At 40.2% G+C, this 9,343-nt stretch overlaps 1 protein-coding gene across 1 annotated transcript in view; it reads right to left on the bottom strand.

The window, feature by feature from the left end:
* Positions 1–8,054, bottom strand: part of znf438 (zinc finger protein 438) — a 54,055-nt gene extending 46,001 nt beyond the window's left edge. The window contains exon 1 of the mRNA XM_034861906.1: positions 7,755–8,054. The gene's annotated coding sequence lies outside the window, so the exon portion shown is untranslated. The remainder of the gene's footprint in view (positions 1–7,754) is intronic.
* Positions 8,055–9,343: the final 1,289 nt, after the last annotated feature.

Here is a 9,343-nt window from a genome sequence, read left to right as displayed (position 1 = left end):
TGTAGACATGGTCCTTATTTATATATTTACACACTGTCCAACCAGTAAAACATGTCCTTCTCTGTAGACATGGTCCTTTTTCATTTCTTAATGTTAAACCAATCCAATATGATTGTCAGTTTAAATAAACCTTGTGTTATAAGAAAACTTATTTTATTTGTTATGAAGCGATTTGTATGCGTTTTCCCGTAACTTTTGGAATTGTACATGTTAAATTATATCAAAATTCATAATGGTAACGCAATATTTATAATCTATGTCGCAATATCACATTTTGTCAATATTGTGCAACCCTAGTAGAAAGTAGAACAGAACAGTGTGTTGTGTGGATTACCTAAAGTTACCTGGAACCAGGACTGTTGCCATGGATTTATACAAATGTTGCCATAACGTGTCCATTTTTGCTGGAGGCAGAAGTCTCAGTGACAGATGGACAAATAAAACCAAGTGAACTGACCCTTTAACCTTTTTGGAAGTTTGCATGATGTTTCCATGAGCCAAACAGACAGCAGGACACCCCACACAGTGTGTTTCCATGCACAGCAGTAACCAGATTATGCCAGTTCTCCCCGTATACACGAGGCGAGACGCATGACAGAGTAACTCTACCTCTGCTACAGTAGGTGGCGCTCTGCCAACGTACAACTAGCCGTTTCTTTCGGTTGACCTATGTAAAAATGACACAGACTGTCACTAAATTAGCCAAACTAATATTTCATATACACATTGTCACAGCGCAGGACAGCACAGTGTTCTCGCTAGATGACAACTTGATCAACTCAAATCTAACCAGTGTCGAGTGGAATTAGCAAGCTAACGTTGTTAGCGTAAGCTAACATCAATGTCAGCCGGGGGCCGAAGCGAGGTCGCTGCTCGGTCCACTTTTTTGCCGAGACACGGTGTTGACACTGACATGCCCGGAGGTGGACGACCTGTTTAGCCAATCCCCCGATGTCCGCTGCTGCCTCGGGCGGAGTAAAACAAGCAAAACCCGGGCTCTGTGCCGCCGATGGCCCGCTAATTCAGTCAATGCTGTATATATTTGTATGGTGTCAGAGCGATGACCATGACTTGTCACTCCCCGATGTAAGTCAAGTGCCCTCTCCGTCTCTGCTGATTGGTAATGATTGACATTTCTCTTGCACAGCTACTAGAAGAATTTCAAACACGTTGCCCGCGTCACATCTACGTCTTCAGGCTCAGTTGGAGGCTGCGCAGTAACTCCCAGCCATCACCGTTAAAAGTGCTTCTAAAAAAGTGCTTCCTTCACTGGTCTCCGTCCAGAACAACGGGATCTGTTGGTCCACCTCTTTAACTGTCAATGGTAATACCCCGGTTACTAAAGAACTCCTCTACCTCCTTTAACCGGGTTACGAGAACTCCGATTTTAAACGGGGTAAGGTGTTTGCATGGCGTTTGAGAAATCTGAGTATTGCCATAACTCGAATATAATTAGTTTTTTTACTGATAACGACAACCACAATCAAACTGGAGCGTGTGCTGGAGGGAAAGTAAGTGTCAACTGTGTTAAACTATGGTAATCAAGAATCAGCATGGAGCAGGTGTTGGCTGTGTCGTGGGAGTTTCTGGTATGAGTGTGTAAGTTGTACCAAATGCGAAAGAGTGTTTTCTGATTTGTGTGGTGTGACTTGCTTTCCATCATCAGCACTAAATACTGCTGATACAGCAGTTTTTTTACACAAAAAAAACACAAAAAAAGATGATAACAGTGAAAGAGTTTTTCTCTCTACAGGTCCTAATAATGTTGCCCTAAAATGAGTTTGTCACAGTCTGACTCACACAAGCAACTGAATCCGTGTGTTTGTTCTAGGAACCTACCAGTTCTGAGAGTGTTAACAGTAAAAGTGAAACCATTATTATAAAGAAAATTGTTTGGTTTTTTTCCAGTCAACTTTTCCTGCAGAAAAGAGCCAAGAAATGTGGGGTTGGCTAACCTTTTACGGTGTCTTTTTTGTGAAAAAAAACTGAGCTGGCGCTGATAGTAAAATAATAATAATAATAATGATGATTATTATTGTACGGTTGTATCTGGAATAGGAAAACCATGAAAACTCTCTGAAATATACTGTACACCCCAGTGAGGTAAATGTCCTGTTCTGTAGAAATGGTCCTTATTTATATCATTTATACTGTCCAACCAGTAAAACATGTCCTGTTCTGTAGACATGGTCCTTATTTATATCATTTATACTGTCCAACCTGTAAAACATGTCCTGTTCTGTAGACATGGTCCTTGTTCATACATCTATACTGTCCAACCAGTAAATGTCCTGTTCTGTAGACATGGTCCTTATTTATATCATTTATACTGTCCAACCAGTAAAACATGTCCTGTTCTGTAGACATGGTCCTTGTTTATATATTTATACTGTCCAACCAGTAAAACATGTCCTGTTCTGTGGACATGGTCCTTATTTATATAATTTATACTGTCCAACCAGTAAAACATGTCCTTCTCTGTAGACATGGTCCTTATTTATATATTTACACACTGTCCAACCAGTAAAACATGTCCTTCTCTGTAGACATGGTCCTTATTTATATATTTACACACTGTCCAACCAGTAAAACATGTCCTTCTCTGTAGACATGGTCCTTATTTATTTCTTCATGTTGAACCAATCCAATATGATTGTCAGTTTAAATAAACCTTGTGTTATAAGAAAACTTTTGTTTGTTATGAATTGATTTTGATGCATTTTCCCGTAACTATAACAAAATTGTAAAGAGCCAAATGTAAAAAGCCAAATGAAAGCATGCTCTAAAGCTTTTTCCTAGTATGTAACAGTAGGCCTAGAAGTAGGTCCCGCCCCCCCCCCCCAACACTATCTGACTCTCTGTTACTGGGGGATTATGTTGAAAGTTTCTCATTTATTAAACTATTGCTTAAAGTATTTAAACAAAGTTTTGCGTTGGAGTTTGTAACATTTCAAAAATCTTAATTTTGACGTAAAGATTTTCATTTTCACAGTAAATACATATTGGTTCCAAACTATATTTATTTTATTTTAAACAGTGTTTTACACGCTATGTGTAAATAATTTATTTTCTTTTGTAAACGGTATTTAAAACATGCGTTCACTCAGCTGCATTTCCTATAAGTGCTCTTCTCCATCTGTCACACACACACACACACACACACACACACACACACACACACACACACACACACACACACACACACACAGGAAAAACCAGAGATGAGACGTGCAGGATGAGCTAAATTTAGGACAGGTACACTAATTATTGTAAGTCCAATGATAAGTTAAAGTCCAATAAATCCTTTATCAAACCATATGAATATGTCCAAGGCCATGATAGGAAATGAACTAACAATGTAAAGATCAACAAGCCACTGACAGACATGTTCAAATTCTATTCATTCAATAAATGATTATTTTTTGCCAACATTTGCAGATTTCTGAGCCTTTTGGTTATGTTACTAGGAAAACTCAGCCTAAAGTAGTTTTATTCTCCCCAGAACAAGTTTCCTTTTCATAAAAAAAAAAGTAAATACAAAAACAAATCGCAACGTTTTTTTGAAACTTTCTCTGCCTCCCGCAACTTCATTGTAACAAACATACAAAAGACATTGCAACTTTTATTGCAATTTTTTACAAAAGCTTTACAACAACCTCCAAATACTGCTAAGTGAAATGTGTGAAGCAGTTCAACGTTGAAAGTGAGTGCAGCTTTGGTTTAAAAAGCCTGGATTTTTGAATGAGTTTTAAAATTGATGTATGTGGGACGGTCCCTTATTGTGGAGGATAGGCTATTCCAATAGTTATTTCCCTTCATTGACAAAACAGTTTGTCCTAAAGTGGTGCGCCTAAAAGGTATCACACGGTCCCATTTGGTGGAGGCCCTTGTACTACCACCACTCTCAAATCTTTGAAAGAAATCATTCAGTGGGGGAGGGGCACAAAGACGTAAAGCCTAATATCAGTTATCAGTTTCATTAACTAGTAATAATAGGTGTTGGTATCGGCCTTGAAAAACCATATCAGTTGATCCCTAGACCAGATCCCTCCAAAGTACGCCAAATGTAAAAAGCCAGATGAAATCCTGCTCTAACAGTAGAGCTTGTCCTAGTATGTAACAGTGGGCCTGAAAAGCACACCAAGGAAGTGCAGTTTCTGTCCTGTTAGCTCATGTGGAGCACCGGGTTCACTCAGCTACAAAAGCAACATGTCAGCAACATTTCAATGACAACACAAAAACTCCCTCTAGGCGAGCTGTCCTGAAGCTGCCTCTAACCTTTGACCTCCCTGTGCAGAAGTGCCAGAATCTATTAGGAAACACAGAAAAATAACTTTTCTCCATGCATCACAAACCAATTGTACCTTTCTCTCCCGATACTGTTTCTAGGCAATTTATTTTCGGCTTTTTGGGGCAAAAAAACCCCCAAAACTGACAGGATCTGAGAATGCAACTCCAACCACAAATGTTAAAGGGATACTCCACCAATTTAGTATTAAGCTTTGTGTCAGTAGAAACCTGGTAGTATTTTCAAACGGCCGTGCTCCACTTCCTCATGTCCCGCTGAGACGACAGATCTCTGTATTGTGTGTCGGGTGGGGGGGGAACTCAGATGACGATTTTTGCGTCATCTGAGTTTTTTCCGGAGGCGTTTTTGCCCAGCGGTTTTAGACTACAAGCCAGCTAGTTCTGCATGTTTTGAACCCGCCTACAGGGGGTTGGAGCCGGAGCGAGTCGCATATCAGCCATCTTGGAGCTAAGCTACAGCTCTCTCTTTTCAGCAGTAAACTGAATTGTGTGCATTCAAACTACGGCACGTGTACCACAAGGATACATAGATACAGATTGCAGGAATATGCAGGAAACTTTATTACAGATGGAATACTATTCAGGGTAGCAGCTGTTGCCATGGTCCCGCTCCACGTTCTGTGATGCCATGTTCATCTGCTCCACTCTGCGGTGCCCAGCTACGTCCTGCTACGTCCTGCTGTGCCTTGTAATGCTGCACAGTGTCCTGCCATGCCATGAACTACTACAAAGAACTGCTACCAACTACTATTTCTTTCTATTTTTGTTATTTCCACTCTTCATTCTAACCCCAACCGGTCGTCAGACACCGCCTACCAAGAGCCTGGGTCTGTCCGAGGTCTCGGCCTAAAAGGAAGTTTTTCCTCGCCACTGTCTCACTGTTGCTTGCTCTGGAGGAGACTACTAGAACTGTTGGGTCCTTGTAAATCATGGAGTGTGGTCTATCTGTAACGTGTCTTGAGATAACTCTTGTTATGAATTGATACTATAAATAAAATTGAATTGAATTCAATTGAATACTCAACACACTACAGAGACTAGCCCTTCAGCCAGCGGTGTCGCCCGATGCCTCTAGCAGGGTAAGGGAACATCCACGGAAACGCCTAACGAGGGCACGAGTTCCAGCTAGGTGGAAAGCTAACGCTAGCCGGCCACCTGTCCCAGCCATCCTGCTTGCAAATGTCAGCTCATTAGACAACAAACTGGACTACATGCAACTTCAACAAAACTCCTAACTTGAGTTCCAAGTCCCAGAGACTGCTGTGTTTTTGTTACTATGGAAACATGGCTGAACAATAGTGTACCGGACTCCGCTATCTAGCTAGCGGGCCTGCCAGCCTTCCGAGCCGATGCTCTAGTCTATCGGGTAACATCGTGGAGGTGGGCTGTGCCGGATACTGACTGGTGGAGAGATAGAGGGGGGGGGGGCTTTTATCCAACTACTGCTAACTGCTGGTGGAGTTCGTGACCGGTAAATGCCGACCATCCTACATTCCACGCAAATTCACGGCTGTGTTTATACTCTGTGTTTACATCATACTCCCAGCGTTAATGCTACCATTGCGTTAGCTAAACTTTACGGAGCCTGTAATGTGTGTGCTCTAAGTGTAGACTGTTTTGTGTGTCGTTTTTAATATAATGTCGTTTTTTATATTTTAAATGTGCAACACTACTTGAGCCACGCTGAAACGTTGTTTGGGTGTATGGTTGAAATGACAATAAAACACACTAGAGTTGAATGCCTCACTGTCTGTCTAAGTCAGTATATGTAAGGCGTGGCTTGGGAGTGGACTATTCATGCAGCGAAGCAAGTGCATTCTGGGATTTGGTGTCTTTCATCCACATGAGCCCAAAACACATTTTCTGGCTTTTCTCGGCATAGAAGGCACCCATTTTTAGAAGAATTTCACATTTCCACTACATAAGTGACCCAATTTATAGATAGATTTATCTTTTCAACTGTGAAATATCCCTTTAAGTGATAAATACCCTTTAGTGGGGATGGGTGATATATACGTAATATCTTCTATCACAGCCTACAGAATTGTTAATAACAATACAGTAGATATTCTGAAATCTCAATTTGGAAGCCATATAGACAGTCTATAAATCAAAATAATCAGTTTTGCACCCAAAAAAACTTCAATTAACTGCAACAATTTGATGCAAAATATACTGTCAATCCAGTCCTGCTGCATAGTTTGTCTACACAGCCATAGACAGCGTATTAACATCTACTGGCCACATCTCTCAGAGTTAAAAATCTGTATCATCTTCCACAAGTGCAATAAGATAAGACACGTACGTGTAACTGCAGTATGTCTTCTGTTTCAACAGGATCACGTGTTTGGTCTTTTCCATTCCTGCTCTAACTGGACAACACTGCATTTAGAATTTATTATTGTATTTATTATTGCACCAACTTGACCTGGGCGATACGGAGAAATTCAAATATTACAATATTTTCCGACCAAATACCTCAATATTGATATTGCGCGGATTTTGTCGGGTGGACAAATTATGCTTTCACAAAATATAAACACAACGTAGGCTACAGGTGCACACGCAGCACTGCTGACTTCTTATCATGACTCATCAGCACTGCTGACTAAGTAGTCATTTAATCTCATTACTGTGCAATATTTAATACTCAGGACTTTTGATACACCAATAACTAGATTCATTGCATAACGTGTATACAAACCCTTTAGCTTTCTTACTATTTTATGTATGTATATAGTTGCTCTCGGGACCTGTGCACCACTTTCCCCCCCTCTCTTTTTATCTTCTTCTTCAGCAGTTAACTTTTATGTTTTTATATTTCATGTTGACACTGTAAAAGTTTTGCTTTAATCTCGTTGCACAAGTACTGCACTTGTGTATAATAACAATAAAGACATTCCATTCTCTTCTATTCTTCCTGGCCTGTAAAGCGGCTTTGAGTTTTGGAAAAGCGCGTTATAAAGTCAGTTTATTCTTATTATTATTGCTGACATTCAGTTGAGGTAAAGCCAGTCTTTAGCTTGTTTCCAGCACAGTAACAGGCAGTACAATGTCTGTTTGCACATGTCTCAGGTAGTTGGTGTCTGTGTACACAGAGCTCACTGCAGGGAATCCTAGCCTGATGACGTATGTCTGCGATGCACAGCTGCAGGGTTAGCTGCAGGCCTGCTCTTCATTAGACACACACACACACACACACACACAGCGTCTCTGATATCTCTCCGCTGTTTCTTGCACGTGCACTTTCACGTAAAGTCAACCCTTATTGAAGACTGTTATTTGAGTTTCAAGCTGCTATTCGTTGTGTTTATTACAGACCAAAGCCAGAGGTCCTTACTGCTGCATGTAAATGCTACCGTGATAAGCCCTGTTCGGCTTCGTTTTCTCTCTCTAACAGCAGCGGGCTGGGTGTAAATGTTGGATTAACTTTAAACATGTCTCACCTGGGTCCCCAGATATGTGGAGGAAGCGCCTTCAAGCTACGACAGGCTCATTTTTTCGTAAAAACCGTCGATCCTCATAACTCTGTTTCTCTCCAGCCATTTTGAGCTAAACCGTCAACTTGATCCAGCGGGTGGAACAAATATGACAAAGTTATTAATTAATTGCATTTCTCGGCTTATGCGTACCAAAATAATAAACAGAGTCAAATAGACTACGTGTAGGTGTTAATAGTGAACAATGTGTGTTTGAAAAGGGCGAGGGAGCTTCATCCTGCAGTCACAATTTCCTTTGAAACCCCGTGTAGACAGAAATGGTACGGCTCGTAAAATTCCGGGGACCTACTTTGCTCCGCTCTGTCCATTCAGCCAATGAGCGGCTGTGTAGTAACCTGTAGCGGAACAACACAGCGCTGTCGCTGTCAGACAGCTGAGAGGACGTCAGATACGTGAAAGCAGTCTGGGAAATAGGGAATGTAGGACGTGGTAACAACAATGTAACGTTACCGTAGCCCCGCAGGAAAACACCCTTTTTTAAATGAAACATTGGTGCATTTAATTTGGTCTTGCCAATATACCAAAAAACTATTATCACATTTTATTGCTGTTCATATTTACCCTAAATTTACATTACTTTGGGAAAATGGACTGTTTTGATTCACTCAATATGATAGAAAGCTTTATTCAGGGTACTACACGATGCATTTAATAATTATTTAACATACTGTAAGTCAAAGTTTTTGAAAAAGAAGCCACATTTTTTTGAACTGGCTACCAATATTACACAATACGTTGTTTCCATTTCTACCAGTACAAACAAAAAAGCTGTTAGATCGTATGACCTTTGTAAGCTTTACAAAAAGAAGTGTTTTGCTTTTTCTTTTCTTTTAGTAACTCCCTGGCTCGTTTAGAACGTAGACTGTTAGGAAGTACAGAAGATGTTGGATCCTACTATTTGTCCACATTCTTCAATGAATTTGGACTTTAAAGAAAACATACACTCACACATGACGTCAGTTCCTTTATTTCAGTACCATGATGTAACAAAGATGAGTATCAAAAGAAAAAATACTCTCTATGCAGGATAAATGGCCTCCGTTGTTGTTATGTTATTCTGTATTGATGACTGGATGTGTGCGAGTGATGAGCTCATTAGGCTTTTCCTCTGCTGATACTGATTCGGATTACAGGCTGATTATGTCACGGCTAATGCCCAAGCTCCTTAATATGACCAATATCGGTGTTGATACCAATCCAACACATCAGATCTCCGCATACATGTTTGAAAAGATTTTCATTTAATAGTGGGCAATTTAGTTCATTGTATTACAACCAAATCCCATGTCAGTTGGATAGAACGATTTACTTTATTGCAAATTTGTTTGGGAATTTGCAACACTGAAATACAGAACCATCTAAGGCAAAGATTAGATTTATTACTTACATAGATAATCCTTCTAGTCGCAGGAGGGAGTTTTTTTCTAAGCCTGCACATGTTTATGTCTTACAAGACATACATACATTGGACATATTGTCATACACACTCAACATACATGTATGTACAGTATATATTAATATACACATATTCATAT

The sequence above is a fragment of the Etheostoma cragini genome, chromosome 22, assembly GCF_013103735.1.
Source record: "Etheostoma cragini isolate CJK2018 chromosome 22, CSU_Ecrag_1.0, whole genome shotgun sequence".
Lineage (NCBI taxonomy): Eukaryota > Metazoa > Chordata > Actinopteri > Perciformes > Percidae > Etheostoma > Etheostoma cragini.
Note: the sequence above shows the minus strand (reverse complement) of the source record. Positions and strands in the feature narration are given on the sequence as shown.